Source organism: Oryctolagus cuniculus, chromosome 5 (genome assembly GCF_051225735.1).
Source record: "Oryctolagus cuniculus isolate XC-2025 breed Fujian yellow rabbit chromosome 5, ASM5122573v1, whole genome shotgun sequence".
NCBI lineage: Eukaryota > Metazoa > Chordata > Mammalia > Lagomorpha > Leporidae > Oryctolagus > Oryctolagus cuniculus.
Window position 1 is genome coordinate 131,109,697 of NC_142871.1, and position 19,656 is coordinate 131,129,352.

Here is a 19,656-nt window from a genome sequence, read left to right on the forward strand (position 1 = left end):
TTAAAAACACCGAAACCAATTACATTGTGCTGTCGCCTCATCAGACTGAAGAGAGGTCCCCTCTGGCCCAGGCTGGTTGTGGCTCCCCCGTACCTCCCCTCAGCCTGCTCTTGGCCCTCACACATTCCACTCCTCCCTGCTGCTTTTGTGCTTAATTTGATTCCAGGAGACTGACAGCTACTCTTGGTAGCAAAACTGATTAACCATGGATTCTTTTTCTCCTAAAACTTGTCCTTGCAGTGATAGGAACTTCCTAACAGCGTTGGGTTCTTTCAAAGTGAATGTAGCAATGTTGAAGCCACTTAGAAAAGAGAAAGGGTGGGAGTGCATGTTGACATCACTAGTCCTAGCACATACGAGATGAGCGAGAACTCATTTTCAGCCCGGAAAGATGGAACCTCGGTATTCCCGCCTGAAGACCTTGTCTGCATAGCTTGTGCTGCACTGACTCTCAGTAATGAGCAGAAACAAAACAGGAAGCCCCTGCTGTTTTCAAAGCTTTAGTCTGGTCTTGGAAATCAGATGAATATAAGTCAAAACCAGGTAACAGGTTTCTGGCAGCTTGCTTGTACTGCTGTGATGTGTTATATTAAAACTGCCCATTACAGTTCTCAGTTTGTAGGCATAAATAATTCTTTCTCGTTAAACACTGTTCCTCTGGGGTGCCAGAGAAAGAACATTTTTACTCATTGTAATTATTGATAAATATCCTTTATTCAAAGTAATTGTTAGATCACAGCATGCTTTCTTATTATTCCAAACTCTGTGAAGTTTGTTCATAATCTGGATGGCTTTTTAAGGGTTAAAAATGCAAAAATATCTCATTAGCTTTAGATTAAAGTCTAGATTAGAATTGCTGTCTGGGGTGAAAAACACTTATAAACAGAATTTGTCAACTCCTCATAGTATTTTATATCATGTTTTAAAGATTTATTTATTTATTTGAAAGTCAGAGTTACACAGAGAGAAGGAGAGGCAGAGAGAGAGAGAGAGAGAGATCGATCTTCCATCTGCTGGTTCACTCCCCAGTTGGTCGCAACGGCTGGAGCTGCACTGATCCGAAGCCAGGAGCCAGGAGCTTCTTCCAGATCTCCCACATGGGTGCAGGGACCCAAGGACTTGAGTCATCTTCTATTGCTTTCCCAGGCCATAGCAGATCTGGATCGGAGATGGAGCAGCCGGGACTAGAACCGGCACCCATATGGGATGCCGGCACTTCAGGCCAGGGCATTTTTATGTGAAGTGGCATTATTTTATGAATAGAATGTTAAATTGAAAGTTTGAATTTGATTTCATGAGCAGAATGCAATTGTATTATTATTTAGCATGTTGACTTTGGTTTATTTGTTTATACACAATTTTTGAAATAATTTGTGTAATATCTATGCCATATTATAATTTTACTTAAAATTTAAGACACACACACACATACACACACCCCTCTGAAACACACAGTGGTTCTCTCAAATATTTCAAATGATTGAAATTAAAAAATACTCTTTAATATATATCATTTAGTGCTTTTCATCATGAAGTTTATGAAATTGGTGGTGAAAGTTTAAAAATCATTAGTTTAGTGTCTGTTCTTTTCAAAAAACCTATCGATAACAGGAATGCCCAATGCTTTATAAAGAGCTCTTCCTTCCGTTTGCTCCTTAGACACTCTGTATTAGGTAGTCGATGTGCATAGGATGTCCTTCCTTTATTGTGGGAGAAGCAGGGGAGGTGTGGAAAGGTAGCCATTACTTTCCCAAGATCACAGAGGAGGTCTGGAGTGAGGCTGGGGCTGTGCTCCAGGTTCCCACTCGTCACCAGTACTCTTTCCTGCACCATCCGAGTTCACAAAAGCCTCTAGTGGAAAGGCTGGCCTTTGTTTCCTTGTGTGTTGTAGACCTCAGCTGTTTCTGTGAGCAACTCTTCTCATCTTTAGAATGGGATGTGGCTAGTCTTTTTCCAGTTGTATCCTAGACAGAGCGAGTAATGAAGGAATTTTAATTTATTGAGAGCTTCAGGCCTGGGGTTAAAAGCTGTTTGTAGTATGATTTTTTTTTTACCTTCTGTGTTTTTTTGGAAGGGGACAGTAGCTCTTTTCTTTGTCTTTGCATGAAAGACAGTAAACACTTAAAAAAGGAAGTTTTGGAAGTAAACAGATGGATGAGGCAGCCTCCTTAAGGGAAGCACGGGGAGGGGCTGACACTGTGGCTTAGTGAGTAAGCTGCAACCTGCAGTGCCGGCATCCCATATGGGCACTGGTTTGAGACCCAGCTGCTCCACTTCCAATCCAGCTCTCTGCTATGGCCTGGGAAAGCAGTAGAGGGTGGCCCAAGTGCTTGGGTCCTTGCACCTGTGTGGGAGACCTGGCAGAAGCTCCTGGCTTGTGGCTTAGGATCAGCCCAGCTCTGGCCATTGCGGCCATTTGGGGAGTGAAGACTTCTCTCTCTCTCTCTCTGTCTCTGCCTCTCTGCAACTTTGCCTTTCAAATAAATAAATAAAAATCTTAGAAAAAAAAAAAAGAGAGAGAGACATGGGGAGGTATTTGTTCCTGATACACCCCATTGGGCCAGGGAGTGCTCAGGATTTGCTTTTCTTTCTTTACCGCCTCCTTGCTTTGCATGAGGATGAGGTCTTTTTTCTTTCTTATATATATTTGTTGGTGAGTGATAATGAATAAGCTGATTTCTTTAAGAGATGCAATGTTATCAGTGTTTGACTGCTAAGATTAAATTAAACTATAAATTAGGACATAACATTTCCTAAAGACATTTTATGTTTTAATCAGTGCTAAGATGGAAAAGATAAATAGCTACTAAAGTAGCAATAAAGTGAAAGGAAATGAACAGGTGTTATTACTTAATATTATGCAAGAAAAAAATAATTTTTAAATACGCGTAAATAAATAGCTAGCTAGTTAGCAGTGATAAGGTAAGGACTTTGGCTCATTAATGTGATTTCTGATGATCCTGTGTAAGATTCAGGAATTTGCAGTGGCTCCTTCAGCACGATGCTGCTGTTAGGTAGCTAACACTTTGCCTTTCTTTCCAGCTCCTCAGGACTTCTGAGCATGTGTTATTGTTTTATAACATTGTGTTGCAGTTAATTCTCAGGGACAGAGGACATCACTTTATTCTCTGCTCCAATTCTGCCAACCTGTTCTTGGGACCGTTTCTTCTTCTTCTTCTTCTTCTCCTTCTCCTTCTCCTTCTTCTTCCTTCCCCTCCTCCTCCCCCTCCCCCTCCTCCCTCTTCTATATTTATTTCTTTGAAAGTCAGAGTTACACAGAGAGAAGGGGGGGGGGGGGAGAGAGAGAGAGAGAGAGAGAGAGAAAGGTCTTCTATCTGCTGGTTCGCTCCCCAATTGGCTGCAATGGCTGGAACTGCACCAATCCAAAGCCAGGAGCTTCCTCCAGGTTTCCTGTGTTGGTGCAGGGGCCCAAGGACTTGGGCAATCTTCTACTGCTTTCCCAGGCCATAGCAGAGAGTGGTGTCGGAAGAAGAGCAGCCGGGACTTGAACTGGCACCCATATGGGATGCTGGCACTACAGGTGGCAGCTTTATCTGCTATGCCACAGTGCCGGCCTGGGGACCATTTGTCTGGGCTTGAGTTCCGTTGCCTTTGTCCTTTTTTGTGTCTTTGATCTAATTTATCCTGTCTTTAAAGGGTTATCTCTCAACATGATGACTTCATAATCAGCTTTTCTCTTTCACCTCAAAGCCTGTACCATTTTTTTATACTTGGATTCTTTTCTTTTTTGATTTTTTTTTTCATTCTTTTATTCCTATATCCAACATTTACCATCTTTCAACTGGCTCAGAGGAAACCACTCTATTACCTGGTGCTTTCTCTGGGAAGAATGCACACTAGTGTTGAGGACTTTCTCTACTGGCCCCCCTTTTAATTTATTTGTTTGCTTCAAAGGCAGAGTGACACATAGAAAAGGAGAGACAAGGAGAAAGATCTTCCATCTGCTAGTTCACTTCCCCAAATGGCCTCAATAGCTGGGGCTGGGCCACATCAAAACCAGGAACCAGAAACTCCATCCAGATCTCCTATGTGGGTGGCAGAGGGCCAAGTATTTGGGCCATCGTTCGCTGCCTTCCCAGGCGCATTAACAGGGAGCTGGGTCAGAAGTGAAGCAGCCAGGACTCGAACAGGTGCTTTGTTATGCGATGCTGGTGTTGTACGCAGTAGCTTAGCCTGCTGTACCACAACATTGGTGCTTGTCTGCTACCCTTGACCCTTGACCTCACTCATCCTGTCCCCCTTCCTCATCATGCCTTTTTTTTTTTTTTTTTTTTTTGGACAGGCAGAGTTAGAGAGAGAGAGACAGAGAGAAAGGTCTTCCTTTGCCGTTGGTTCACCCTCCAATGGCCACTCTGGCTGCGCGCTGCAGCTGGCACACTGCGCTGATCCAAAGCCAGGAGCCAGGTGCTTCTCCTGGTCTCCCATGAGGGTGCAGGGCCCAAGGACCTGGGCCATCCTCCACTGCACTCCTGGGCCACAGCAGAGAGCTGGACTGGAAGAGGAGCAACCGGGACAGAATCCGACGCCCCTGAACCTGGTGTGCCGGCGCTGCAGGTGGAGGATTAGCCTAGTGAGCCATGACGCCAGCTGTTTTTTTTTTTTTTTAAGATTTATTTATTTGGGGCCACCGCTGTGGCGCAGTGGGTTAAAGCCCTGGCCTGAGGCGCTGGCATCCCATATGGGTGCCAGTTCTAGTACTGGCTGCTCCTCTTCCAATCCAGCTCTCTGCTATGGCCTGGGAAAGCAGTAGAGGATGGTCCAAGACTTTGGACCCCTGCACCCGCATGGGAGACCAGGAGGAAGCACCTGGCTCCTGGATTCAGATCGGCACAGCTCTGGCCGTTGCAGCCATCTGGGGAGTGAACCAGTGGATGGAAGACCTCTCTCTCTGTCTCGATTCTCTCTGTAACTCTGTCTTTCAAATAAATAAAACAAATTAAAAAACTATTTATTTATTTGAAAGGCAGAGTTATAGAGAGAGGAAGAGAGACACAAGGAGGGAAGGAGGGGGAGATGAGAGATGGGGCAGGGGAGGAGAAAGAGATCTTCTGTCCACTGGTTTACTCCCCAAATGGCTGCAACAACCAGGGCTGGGCCGGGCCGAAGTCAGGAGTCAGAAGCTTCATCATGGTTTCCCATGTAGCCATCTTCCTCTGCTTTCCCAGTTGCATTAGCAGGGACCTGAATCAGAAGTGGAGCAGCCAGGACTTGAACCTGTGCCCATATGGAATGCTGGCATCTCAGGCAGTGGCTTAACCTGCTATCTGTGCTTTCTTGAAACAAACGCTGTACCTTCATGTCAATGGACTGCAGTTTCCCATCAGAGACTTTTACCTCTCATACCTCTCTCGCTGTCTTCACTCCTCTCATTGACAGGTCTCTCTGGGGTCGTGTACTCTGACTAGCCTGAACATGTAGTCCTGAGTTCCCTTCCTGCAAATGTCACATGAGAGTGAGCCTTAGAACTGGGTGCATTTTGAGATTGCAACGTCCAGACCTTTCATTCTGTGGGTGAAGGAGATGGTGTCTAGAGAGACTGGGCGATTTGCTTGAGGATCTGCAGCAGGGAGCAGCACACCCAGGGCATATTCCTTCCATGGGACCGCTTCAGGCTGTGCGGATTTAGGGGACTTACACTGGCTGCCTTTTAGAGACTAAAAGGTCGTTCGGCAGCTCCAGTAGATCTTCCCTTATATGGCTCCATGTCAGTGCCGGACTGCTGCTGATCTCTGCCAAAATAAAGGTTTTAACTCGATAGAAATGCTGCATTTCTAGAATTAAAAACAGCGGCAAATTGAAAAGATAAAATTAAAAGACAAATGGCAAAGTTGGAAGAGTACACTATTTACAGCAGAAAAAAAGGTCAACATCTTAGGTGTTTTAGAATTACAAAATGGAAAAGATGAGTACCTCAAAAGAAGAATGGAAGTAGGACTATATAATGAGTAGATGTTTCACAAAAGGTGATGTAGAAATAGCCCTCTGTATCCCTGGGTTCCACATCCAGAGCCAACCAACAAGTGATTCCATCAGTCTGGAGCAAGGGGAGTGGAGCGATGATATATTAAAAAATGCAGGCCGGCGCCGCGGCTCAATAGGCCAATCCTCCACCTTGCGGCGCCGGCACACCGGGTTCTAGTCCCGGTCGGGGCGCCGGATTCTGTCCCAGTTGCCCCTCTTCCAGCCCAGCTCTCTGCTATGGCCCGGGAGTGCAGTGGAGGATGGTTCAAGTCCTTGGTCCCTGCACCCCATGGGAGAACAGGAGAGGCACCTGGCTCCTGCCTTTGGATCAGCGCGGTGCACCGGCCGCAGCGCACCGGCTGCGGCGGCCATTGGATGGTGAACCAACGGCAAAGGAAGACCTTTCTCTCTCTTTCTCTGTCTCACTGTCCACTCTGCCTGTCCAAAAAAAAAAAAAAAAATGCAGCTGAACTGAACATGTGCACACTTTTTTCTTGTCATCTAAACAACTATCTTGATAATACACTGTATTTAGTATAAATCATCTGGATATGATTTAAAAGGTGTGGGAGGATCACATAGATTATAAGCAAATACACACACATTGGGATTGTATAACTATTAAAAATGCTTTAGGAAAATTTATGACACAAAAATGCTGAATAGTTAGGTGAAAAAGATAAATATTATTCTAATTTTTAAGTGACATATGTGTATATGCATTTTTAAAAGCTGTAAAGAAATATACCAAATGTTAAAAGCATGTTATTGAATGGAGAGATTATGAATGATTATTCTCTTTGAATGTTTTACATTTTGTAAATTTTCTATAATGAGTATTATTTTTGAAATTTAAAACATTTTAAAAGTAACAAGGTATATATATATGTGTGTGTGTGTGGGTGTGTGTATGCAGTTGGGACTTTCCCTTTGGATCAAAGATCCCTTGAAGAGCTGCTGATTTTTTCTGACCTTTTAAAACGCTGTCTCCCACTCCTCAGTTTGCAAAACGTGTCTCCGTGGTAAGGTAAAGGTCACGTGGCACAGAAAGAACAGACCCAGCCTAGGAGCCCGGACGTGACTGCACTGTGTGAACGTGTTGTGGTTTGAAGTCACTGCCCCTTTAAGAGCCATTTTTCATTCACGCAGAGAGGGGACATTGGTTCCTTGCAGCTCTAAATGGAATGATTCTGCTTTTTCCTTGGGCCTTTTAGCATCCTTTATTTTGAATGTTGCACACTAGCATCGCAGCCCTAAGTTGGGAGGCCAGATCTACTGTAAAACGTGACCCTGGCGAGTTTTGTTTATGATGGTGTACAACACATATCCCTTGGACACTTTCGAAAACGTTCATGGAGTTGCTTTTTCTTAGCTGGGGACTTTATTTTCTATTATAGTCATTGTGTACTTTTTGCATTCAGTGTTAAGATGTCAACAAACTAGGTAAAGGACTAGACAGGAAATATTTCAGGCTTTTTGGGCCACTTAAAGTCTCTCTTACATGCTTTTCTTCAAATAACCCATTTAAAAATGTAAAAATCCAGTCTTGGCTTGTAGGCTGACCTCTGTCCAAAACCTGAGAGGAACATGAAATTATTTTGTCATACCTAGTGATGCTTTGCAAACTTGATTTTCTTTTCCAACATCTCTGAGATAGGTCTTCAGACTATTAAAAAAAAAATCCTTCAGGATAACAGAAGAGTATTTATGTGATAGATAAAACCCATTATTTTGTCCAATTTCTCAAATATCTATAATAACCAAAAGTTCAAATATAGACTATACATTGTTAGAGCCTTTTAAAGGTGTTCTTTAAAATCCTAGATTTGGGTGAAGGTTCAAGAAGTTAACTCTCATGCTTTCAGGGCTTTAAACTCTTCCTTCTCAACGTAGGGATTAAGAGCACAGATTTACATCAGATGGATTTGATTTGTTTGCAGCTGGTCATTTATCAACTGTGTGGCCTTTTCAGGTTAGTTAGCTGTACTACACCTCAGCCTTCTCTGCTCTGCAATGAGAACAGTACTGGTACCTGTCTCATAGGGTTGCCACAAACGCCAGAGGAGATGTGGCTCTTGACATGCAGGAGGCACTCAACTGATACAGAGTTATCACTATATCTTTTTATTTTAAAAGGAATTTCAGTGTTCTTCCTTAAGAACTGATTATAATCTCAAATAATAGTCAATCCCAGAAAAGTGTTTTTTGTGTGTGTGTGTGTGTTTTTTTTTTTTTTTTGACAGGCAGAATGGACAGTGAGAGAGAGAGACAGAGAGAAAGGTCTTCCTTTGCCGTTGGTTCACCCTCCAGTGGCCGCTGCGGCTGGCACACCGCGCTGATCCGATGGCAGGAGCCAGGTGCTTATCCTGGTCTCCCATGGGGTGCAGGACCCAAGCACTTGGGCCATCCTCCACTGCACTCCCTGGCCACAGCAAAGAGCTGGCCTGGAAGAGGGGCAACCAGGACAGAATCCGGCGCCCCGATCGGGACTAGAACCTGGTGTGCCGGTGCCGCAAGGTGGAGGATTAGCCTAGTGAGCCGCGGCGCTGGCCCATGAAAGTGTTTTTATAACCCATTTCTCACCTACTCTAGAGCTTGTACCAGTTTCCTGAACCGAAAGTCCATCCCCTTTTATTTAATTCTCATTAGACATAAAAAAATTAGTGATGACTCCCTGAAGAACACAAATAAAACACTCCTTCAGTAATTCTAGTTCCGTAGGTCTGATTCCCCTGCACACTCGTTATTTTTATGTCTCTCCTTTCCCCTTGCTGTGCCCTTCTGCGATTGCACAGTACAGAGCTGAAACACAGGGTCGTGAACAAGGGTTTCATCATCTTTTCACTTATGCACGAGTAATATTTGCAGAGCACCTATAGAATGCTAAGTACCATGCCTGAGCTCGGACCTCCAGCTGTGGACAAGCCCGAGTCCCTGCTCCATGCCCCTTACATTCTAGCAGGACAGGGAGATGAAATGTGAAGACATGAATGTGATTCTTGTAATGTTTTGAATAAATTGGAGTGGGAAATGAGCTAGCAGGTGGCTGAGTTCTGGGAAGGGGTGCTTGAGCAGGATGGTCAGGGAAGGCCTCTGTGAAGAAGTCAGTTGAGCCAAGATTTTCATTCTAAGAAGTTGGCCTTGCAGTGAGCTAAGGGAAGAGCATTCCAGGCTAGTGAACAGCATGGGTAAAAGCTGTGAAGTGGGAACTAGCTTGGATGTTTGAGGACCAGGACAGAAGGTCATGTGTATCTGAAAGCTGGCGGGTAGTCTGTAGGGTGCTGGGGAACCGTGTGGCTAGAAATGAGGGCAGGGAGAAGGGAAACTGGGTCCTTGACAGTGTGGAATTCTTAGCATAATGGAAAACCATGAGGGATTTAAGCTGGGTGAGAAGAGAACTTGGTTTACATGTTTGAAAGGTGATTCTAGCATGATCTAGTGGGAGAATGGACTACAGGGGGCATAAGAAGGCAGGCAAGCAAGGAAAAGAAGAGAATGGAAGAGAATGGAAAGGAGCTGCCGGTGAAGCTGGAAGAAAACATGGGCAGAATTTTCACAGAAGCCTACAGAAGACAGTCTTAACACAGACGGAGGGGAAACAGAGGTGGGCTGTGGCTTTTACAAAGACGGGTGAGAACAGAGCAGTGACTCATGGATCTAACAAGATGGAACTTATTGGTGACCTTGTTAACTGCAATTTCAGTGGCTTTGTGGGAGGAGAGAGTGGAGCCTGGGGAATTAGGGATAGCAATAAATGAAGAAATTGAAAGGAGCATCCTTGGGAAGGGAAGCAGAGGATTGAGGAAGAGCTTGGGGGGGGTGGGGGGACTCCTGTCAGAGTAAGAGGGTCAAGACAGGAAGATGTTAAGGTTGTGTGCATGCAAGTTGGAGTGACACCACAGGAGGAAGGATTTGATCGTAGAGGAGAATGGATCTTTGCAGGGTCTGTGTCCCTGATTGTTGGAGAGGGGCTGGGATCTTGAGCTCAAGTGGAAGATTGGCTTTAGATAGGAATGAGATCACTGCTTCCTTTACAGCAGGAGGAAAGGCAGAGTGTGTAGCATGGATGTGCATGGGAAGAGAGAATGAGGCAAAAATGGAAGCATTACCTGCATGTTCATAATTTTTGCATTTTGCTGATCCTTATCCTTGTGGTATGTTATGCCTCTCGCCACCCCCTTGCTAAGTTATTTGTGCCACATAATTTTTCCCTATTCATGCCATATATCTCAGATACAGATCTGTTTACTTGTCTGTCTTCCTCACTAAACTGGTGTCTCTTCAGGAAGAACAGGTATCTTTGTATCTCCAGACACAGCTTAGTCTTTGGCAAGAACTGAGTTGAAGGAGTGACAGCTATATCAGAACAAAGGACTCATATAACAGCTATACAGACATGGGTACAAAGGAAAGCAATTCAAGAGCATGAATAAAATTTACTGTTTGCAATACTTAGAATTAACATGATTTCTCTTTTTAGTTGAATAAATTGTTACTGCTCACCAGAGTTAAGAAGCAGGTAAAAGTTTGAAAAGAACCACCTCACTACCACTTGGAAAGAGATAGGATTTTAACAGCTCCTCTCAGTAGGAATGAGTTCGTGCCTGGCAGACTACAGAGGGAAGCACTTTCTGGGTTCAGGACAAAGTGAGAACCAAATGTGTATGAGAAAAGCAAATCCCAGCATGGTCAGATTGCTTGTGGGGGTCTCAGAACGGCAGAGAAGGTAGCGTGTTCATTGCAAGAGTAAATGGTAAGGAGATAGGACCTCAGCAGACTTGTGCCCAGATGAATGAGAACAACTTTACAGAAAGTTTGGGTAAGCATGTGTAGCTGTTTCCCAGATGCCTTTCTAGTTGGATTGGGAAAAAGCACAACGAAACAAAATAACTGCTTTTCTCTTCAGTGTTATACAGCATATCCTACATGAAATATGAATTTCTGAGTTACAAGCTGCCCCTGGCAAAGAGGCTGGTTGTAAGAGCATAATAGCAATACATGCCCTGAAATTAATGTCCCATGGGCGTTCCAGATTTGTGTGATGTACAGTAAGATGTATCCAGCCCAACTGTTCTTTTAACCACCTGCATGAAGTATCATGAAATGAGTTGCCCTGAAAGAAGCCATGTGAGTAAAGGGGTTGTATGCCTTCATGACTCCTTTCTGTGTGACCCCAGCTCACCACTGTTGATTCTGGGAGCTTTCTCTCGCACTTTTCACTCCTGCCTGTAATAGACGGGAGGTCTCCACACCGAGTTGTTTTTGTTTTTTTTTTTTTTTTTTCCCTCTAGGCTTCCAGGTGGTAGCAAATGGTGCTGCATTTCCATCAGGGGGGTGGAGCTAGCCCTGGCCTCTTAATCATGCGTCTCCTCTCCCCAGAGGCCTTTGGGATACCAGCTGAAGAAAGGTCACAATCCCACCCCACAGAGTTCATTTTCTCCAGACTCACTAAATTGCTGCCTTAATCATTCCCCTGAATTTTACTTTTCTAAACACTTTACGGTGTTTAGAAAGTGTGCAGCCTCATTTTATGTCACATTAAGCTGACAACCCAACATCTTACCATGTATCAACTGGGAATACAATTCTGCACTCACTGTGCTGTGCCATCTTGCCAAGTTCTGTCTTTGTTACTCTGCTCTCATTCAGAGAGGAATTAATTTGAATTACATAGTGCTGTGTTGTCTTCTCGAAGGAAGCTAGGTTCTTGCACACTCTGGGAAGGTATCTGTCTGTGAACGTGCTTGCACCTTAAAAGATTGTGTGCCATCCCTCTTCTCTCCACTTCACACCAGCAGGGCATCCTCACATGGAAGAATGATGTCTACCTGTTTTGCTTTCCCCTGCTCAATGGGATTTTCAAGGGTCCATGTTTTTATCTTTACTTCTTTTTTCCTCAGAGAAGCTTATAGAGAACAAAAGACATTTTTTTTTTTTGACAGGCAGAGTTAGACAGTGAGAGAGAGAGAGAGAGAGACACAGAGAGGTTTTCCTTTTCCGTTGGTTCACCACCCCCAATGGCCGCTGCGGCTGGCGCACCACGCTGATCCAAAGCCAGGAGCCAGGTGTTTTCTCCTGGTCTCCCATGAGGGTGCAGGGCCCAAGCACTTGGGCCATCCTCCACTGCACTCCCGGACCATAGCAGAGAGCTGGCCTGGAAGAGGAGCAACCGGGACAGAATCCAGCACCCCAACTGGGACTAGAACCAGGGGTGCTGGTGCCGCAGGCGGAGGATTAGCCAAGTGGCCAGCCACAAAAGACATTTTTGAGTCCAAATGTAATGCTGTATGTTTAGAGAGCAATTCCAAGAGGAGGGAATTTTTTGCATTGCTAAAGGTGCCCAGGTGCTAGCTTACATCCCCAGGAAGATTTTGAACACCGTCCACAGTTACAGATGTTGGATCTTACTGTCAGGCCTGTGTGGTGACTGTGTGGCATCTACCGGCAGTATGATCTCTTCAGGAAATTTCCAGTCTTGAATGGGCACTGGATTTAAAACTAATATTGGAATCATCTTCTCAGAGGAAGAAAAGACTTAGGACAGGTGGGAAGGAAGCCAGGCACATTGTCAGACTACTGTTCAGATGGATCACAGAGTACACTCTATTCTTTAGAATAATGGGTTTGATGGGAGTTGCTGGCATGTTCTATACATGAACTGCAAACAAAACTAGAGCTTTTTACTTTCATGCTATTTTGTGTGGAGACAGTCTCAGGGCCCCAGAATAGAAGTGTTCTGAAAAGAGTTCGATGTTCTTGCCCATGCCTAATTTAAATGGGAGGCTAAAACTGAGTGTGTAATCCACTGACGCTCTACATGACAGGACTTTTGCCAGCGTCACCTACACTTTCATAAAAGCTCTTAAACAGAGTGCTGAAGAGTATCTGTGGATGTCCTTTAACATCAGGAGTAGTAGAAATAAGCTACCATTTATTGAGCACTGACAAAGGGCAGGCCCTCTGCTGGGTGTTGAATGCATGCTGTCTCTCAACCCACAAGAGCCCTACAGGGAAAGGCAGCACTCTCCTTATTTACAGGTGAGGAAGGTGAATATCGAAAAGCTTGCCCAGAGTCAGACGGCTGGTCAGGGGCAAGGGAAGGATTTGAAACTACTGCTATCTGGTTCCAAAGAATGTACTCTGTCCTCTTCCAAAGGATGCTTTTCAGAAAAGGCAAATCTTGAGCACTGCTGTTTTCCTCTTCTGAATTTCTCTTAGCAGTCTTATAGAAAAGGTCATTTATATAAAGATTTGCGTGCTCTTTGTAACTTGGGGCTTGGATTCTGAAGCGAAACTTCTTGTTTGGGGTGTGTCAGTTGAGCAGTAATGACAGCATCCGTGAGTGTGGCTTGGTGGCCCAGTCACACCGATGCACTCCGGAAACGGAGAGTTACCTTGTTTAGCGGTGAATTTTAAAATGCTAGGAAGTTTTGAAGCAGTGGGATTTCCTTTCTCCAGTGCGCTGAGAACTAGTTACCCCCTCATACCCAATGTATGGTTTTACTCACATTTAGGACTGCAAACTTTCTCTTTGCTGTCTGTCCTTTTTTTCCCCGTGGACAGCTCATGGGTCATCAGATACACAGGAAAGTCAGTGCTAAGTTAAGCAGGATTGGACAGTGCTCTTTGGGTGGGAAGTGGTCCTGGGTCTGGATAGGTTGTGGTTCTGGACTCCTGTCGCTGTGCAGTGCTGCATACAGGACCCCAATCAGCGTCCCCTCACTTTCTCGTAACCAGAGCCAAGCCCAGGAAATCTCCATGAGTAAAGTTTCAGTCATGTTCTTGTACTTTCCATTTGATAACAACATAGTTTACAGAGAACTTTTTCAGCTTTCTGAGAACTCCTGAGACTTATTTTGTCTCCGCCTTCAGCCGAGGTAATAGAAAGGTTGTCAGTCTGCTTCAGCAGCCCTTCTTCAGGTAGAACGTGTTAGTATCTGAGACCAAAGGGAACACAACTTTTAGCTCCTCCTGGAGCTATAATTCTGGTTTTCTTATGATAAATACGAAATGGAATCTGAGCTCTCAAAACACGCCAAGGCAACTGGGTCAGGATACAGCGGCAGCCTCTTTTGTCATTTCCAGAGGCTCCTCTGCTTTTCAGCCTGGCGATTTTTCAGACCCCTCCTCAGGAAAACGGGGCTTCTCAGCTCTTCCTTGTACTTGCTGAAATAAGCATTGAAGACAAGAGAAATAAGGCAGTGTCCACCCAGCAGCCAAGAACCCCTCTCTCTTCCCTCTTTTTGTTTTGTGCTTTGTCTACTTATCCACGTTTCCTGTCAGTGAAGAGACCAAAAGTGGCCCTCTGAGGAGATTTTGAGAAGAAAAAGGCAAATTCCATGGTACAGAAAGGGGAGAAAATAGTTGTAGATAAATGGCAAGGTTTAATGCCATCCTCACTACTGGCTCTATAATCCTCTGAAAAAAGAAGAAAAGAAAATGGGAGACAGGATAATCAGATCATACTTATAGACTATTTTTCAAGTATTCCTGAGCCCAGAGATCCCTAAAACACTAGTAAATGGATGTGCCAGATGATTTACGAGGGTAAACTAATGCTATAGTCAATAAAATAAAATATTTTAAAGGTGGCACAGTTCACGAGCACATAGACTCACAAATGTACGTAACGTTCCTTTGCACACCTCATTGCCACATATGCACACTCAGAGACTAGTGGTAAACAGTGTGAACTTCTGGCCTCTTCCCTCGTGGAGGGCATTTGAGGGAAGAGAGAAGCAGCAGCATGCTGACCGCGTGCTACTTCCTCTTAGGCCCTCAGCCCATACTTTGGTCTCACCTAATCCTGTCCAGCATCTCTGTAGTGAAGGCATTCTCAGTTTTACAGGTGAAAAAAATAGATGCTCAGAGTGGTTGCATAGTTAAAAAAAAAATCATTTGGCCAGATTTCAAAAGCAAGTTTGTCTGACTCCAAAGACTGTGAATTCTGTTTCTATCCAAACTGCCTCACCACAGAGCGCCCACCCGGTGTGTCTCCAGGACTTGTCTGCAGATCTTTGCTCAGTTTGAGTCATTAGGAATTCCTAAATGACTTCAGGATAAGAAGACCTCCTGCAGAGGCTTTACAAAAACAAGTATCCCAGTTAGTATTGCTTTCATCCTCACTTCCTGAACTCTAATCAGCACTGATTCTCTCTCATTCCCTGATAGCATTAAGTTATGATAGCATTAGTGACAAAATAAAATCAGCAAATACAGATACTGTTCAGTGGTAAAATGCGAGAACTGGCAACAGTTAGAGAAGGTGTTATCTAAAAGGCCCCTACATAAATAGCAAGCACAGACTTTAGAAGCATTTCAGATAAGGATAACTTTGTTTGCTAAACAGGTTTTTTTTTATTTTAGGTATAAAGGAAAATGCAGTCTTTCTACTGAAGATCTTATTTTGAGCATGATTGCAGCCTGATATGTGCTGTAGCCAAGAGTTTGCTCTTATAAAGTAAGCTGTGTGTTCAGTTTTATTCAGGCATGACATCTAGCACATAGTAGGAGAAGGCCAATTGACAGGAATCACTCTCAGTTTCTAGTACACTGTGGTAACCACCATAGTTCTCCCTTAGTAGTGATTTTACTTTCCACAGATTGAGTGACCCTGCAATCAACCACAGCCTGAAAATATTACATGAAACATTCTAAAAATAAATAATTCATGAATTTTAAATAACTTGTATCCAAATATATTGTTATAATTGTCCTATTTTATTTTTATTGCTATCCTGTTACTGTTCCTAATCTTTAAACTTTACCATAGGTATAAATAGGTAAAACATGGTACTTATAGGGTTTTGTACTCCCTGCAGTTTTAGGCATCTACTGGGAGGTGATGGAACATATCCTGTGAGGATGAAGGTGGACTACTGATTTGGCTTCTATTCCTTTTATAACTGGATTGCTCTATTGGACTCTAACTTTGACAGTCATCCCCAGTAAATATAGAAAGAAAGTACAGATTAAGTTTTCTCTTTTCCTTTCCTCAACTTCTGCCTCAGTGGAATCCATGCCATTTCAGGAGCTCTTCCATTTTAGCAAAAGCATCTGTCTCTGTCCCACCTCCCCTGGTCCTCAGCCATTATTAATCATCTTGAAACCCCGCCCACTCCAGTTGTCACCTCACTGAAGGCTGGATGTCACTGGCAAGGCCCCTCATAGTAGTTGCTGTCTTTGCTCCCAGTGCATGTTTTAAAAACCAGTTAACCAAAGTGTCTATTTAAAAGCTCCAAGGGAAAATTAGGTAGAGTAATAACATTTTTACATGATTATTTGCCATATTGGCATTGAGGCAGAGAAATCTGTTAGAAAACTGTTTGCTCTTTTCCCATGTGTCCGTATTGAATAATAGAAAGCTGGATATGCCATCTCAATTCTGAAGCTGTCATGTGTTATAATAACTGGTTTGACACTTATTATCTTTTTTTAATGCAAAAAGGAAATTGTCAGGGTTCACAACAGTAAAATAGATCCTTTGTTATTTGTATTATTTTCACTTGAAAATATTTTTTACCCTTTTTGCCTTGATAAAAACCAAAATTTACATGGTAAAAGACGGTGGCATGACACGAAATGCCAGAATTTGGACAGTATCAGAGCAGAACAGGATTCAAATGAATCATTAATTGGTATATTTTAGAACCAATGTTTATAAGCAAAGCTGTCAACTCAAATCACAGGCTAACCTCATAGGATCTTAGTGCTCTATCAGAATAATTATTCATCGGTGACGTTAATATGTCTTCCTGGAGTTGTTCAGTGTACCTTCCATGCCAATTTCATAAGCCTGTGTCACACAGCCTGATTTCACCCAGGCCTGAATTCATTCATTTTTGGTGTAACCTCACAAGTGCACTACATTGTGCTTTTAATTGTGTGTCCCTGGGAGGAATTTGTGATCAGATTATCTGGCCTCTGTGCTATGCTGCTGTAAAAACAATTTTTAAAGTGCCTAATGGTTAAGCTTAAAAACTAGGACTCTCATTTACTGTCAGTGCACCTTTCATATTCAGATTGAAAAGCACAATGGCAGTCTCAAATTAGTTTTCTCCAGACTGGCAAGTGGACATTCAGGAAATTAAATGGACATTTCCAAACTTACTTGCCAGTTTCTGTTCTTTGAAGAATCAAGGGGAAGGGCCTTTGGAGTCAGCTGCCATAGTACCCACTGGGAATTAGACCACTGAATCTAGAGGCGTCACATTTCCAGCCCTGGCTCTGCCTCTGCCCCTCTGAGAGGCCCTCTACAACTTTAGAACACAATTTTAATTTCAGAGCTGAGCTAGACCTTCTATGAAATCTCCTCCTTGCCATAGCCATATGTGATTTTTCAAAAAGACTATTTATTTATTTATTTATTTGAGATGCAGAGTTCCTGAGAGAGAGAGGAAGACACGGAGAGAAAGGTCTTCCATCTGCTGGTTCACTCCCCAAATGGCCATAATGCCCAGAGCTGCGCCTATTTGAAGCTAGGAGCCGAGAGCTTACTCTGGGTCCCCCATGCAGGTGCAGGGGCCAAGCATTTAGACTATCCTCCACTGCCTCCCAGGCCATAAGCAGAGAGCTGGATCAGAAGAGGAGCAGCTGGGACACGAACTGGCACCCATATGGGATGTTGGTGCAGCAGGTGGAGGCTTAGCCTGCTAACACTGTGCTGGTGCCAGCCAGCTCTGATTTGAAACGTAAAGTATGGCCACCATTATTGGCCACAAAGCAGCCGGGGCCTAGGAGATCCTGGCCATGCTTTTCTTAGAACCAGTGGTTCCTATATTGAAATAAATTCTACATTCTGGGCAGCCAACCAATACTGAATGCCAGTATAGAAGACACTGTACTTGGGGGCTGGTGTTGTGGCATAGGAGGTTAAGCCACTGCCAGCAACACCAGCATCCCAGATGGGTGCCAGTTCCTGTTCTGGCTGCTCCACTTCCAGTCCAGCTCTCTGCTGTGGCCTGGCAAAGCAGTGGAAATGGAAGATGGCCCAAGTGCTTGGGCCCCTGCGTCCAAGTGGGAGACCCAAAGAAACTCCTGGCTCTTGGCTTTGTTCTGGCCCAGCCCTGGCCATTGCATCATTTGGAGAGTGAACCAATGGATGGAAGATCTCCCTGTGTCTTTCCCTCTCTATCCCTGTAACTTTGCCTTTCAAATAAATAAATAATCTTTAAAAAAAAAAAATGATGTTGTGCTTGGTGTAATAAGGCTAGACTAGAAACCAAAACACATTGTAATTAGTGAACTTGACAGAGAAGATAAGAGAAAAAGACACAGAAGTTGATGAGTCAGGGCAGCATGTGTTATGTCCGATGCATGCTTGTGTAGTGAATGTTGAGAGCAGGGCTTGTGCTACAGAGGGAGGCCTCACAGACTCAGCTGCAGGGCAGGAGGGGGCCATGTGCAGGCAGTGGTAGAAACAGGTCTATGGGAACCAGAGTTTCAGACTTGAACAAAGGTCGCGAGAGCAATATGGAGCGAGGATGAAGAAGTTTTTCCCTCTTAGATGTAACCATTACCAGGAAATTTTTCTGAGAATAGGAGTATTACTATTGTAGAAAATAGGAAACCATATTGAGAAACTAAAAATCATCTGTAACTTCGCAATCCCTCATTGCTCTGTACTTGTTCTTTTTGGTCATGTATATATGTATGTCTGTGCTTTCTTATAAAAATTGAACTTAATATCATGTTATATATGTATTCAGTTTAATTTACTTAGCAGTTTTACTTTCCCCCACATTATTAAATATTCCTTGAAGACATTTTTGAGGATGGCATAATATTTCATTTTATAAGGAGTTACTATAGTTTGACTTTTTTATATTGAAGTCCATACAAATAGAGGTGGTTTCTGTTTTGCTATTGTAAATAATTCTGTGAGGGATAGTCTTATAATTTTTTATTATTTATAAAAATTATACTTCTACTTTCATAAAGAGTTTAATGTGGCAGTTGAGTTTGGACTTTAAATTATAGGTGTTAGATGCTATCTAAACATTTTTTATCATGATGTTGACTAAAAATGACTGTAGAAAATAAATGTATCTAAGAAGGAAACTGGAGGATGCCTCCATACTGAAACAGGTGGAAATACCATGAAAGTCAGCTGTAAGAACTGGTGCTGATACCTATTTTTGGCTTATTTATTTACATGAACCAGGAGCTATGCTAGACCCTGGAAATGAAGATGGCTTCAGCGATTTCGGGTTGCTCTCACCTCTTTCTAGTCCTACTGCAGGAGCTTTGCTGGATGGTCTGCTTGTTTGCAGTCTTGCTTCCCTCCCTTTTCTACCCAGCAGTGTTCTTTTTAAGACATGCAAGTGTATCATGTACGTAGCTTTTTAGGTTTTGCATTGCGTGGGAGTATGAGATAAAATCCAACTCCTTAATATTGCCTGTAAGTTCACTGCATAGCCCATTTATTACCTCCAGTCTTACTGGCCTTTTTCTGCATTTCCTAAACTGTGCTGAGGTCTTTCCTGTCCTTGGATTTTCCTGCATGTTGCTTTTCTTCTTCCCCAATCTTTGCCTCGCTACCTCATACTTTACCTTTAGTCTCAGCTCAGTTTCACTGCCCGAGAGACAGTAGACTACCACCATCCCTTGTCTTAATTGAGTTCCCTTGGACTTCCTTTCATAGAAACCAAGTAGTTTTCTTTAAAGTGCTTATAA

The 19,656-nt window shown here is 43.5% G+C and overlaps 1 protein-coding gene across 3 annotated transcripts in view; it reads left to right on the forward strand.

The window, feature by feature from the left end:
• The window catches only part of BTBD9 (BTB domain containing 9), a 449,433-nt gene that overhangs the window by 135,839 nt on the left and 293,938 nt on the right, over window positions 1-19,656 (forward strand). The gene's annotated exons all lie outside the window — the stretch shown is intronic.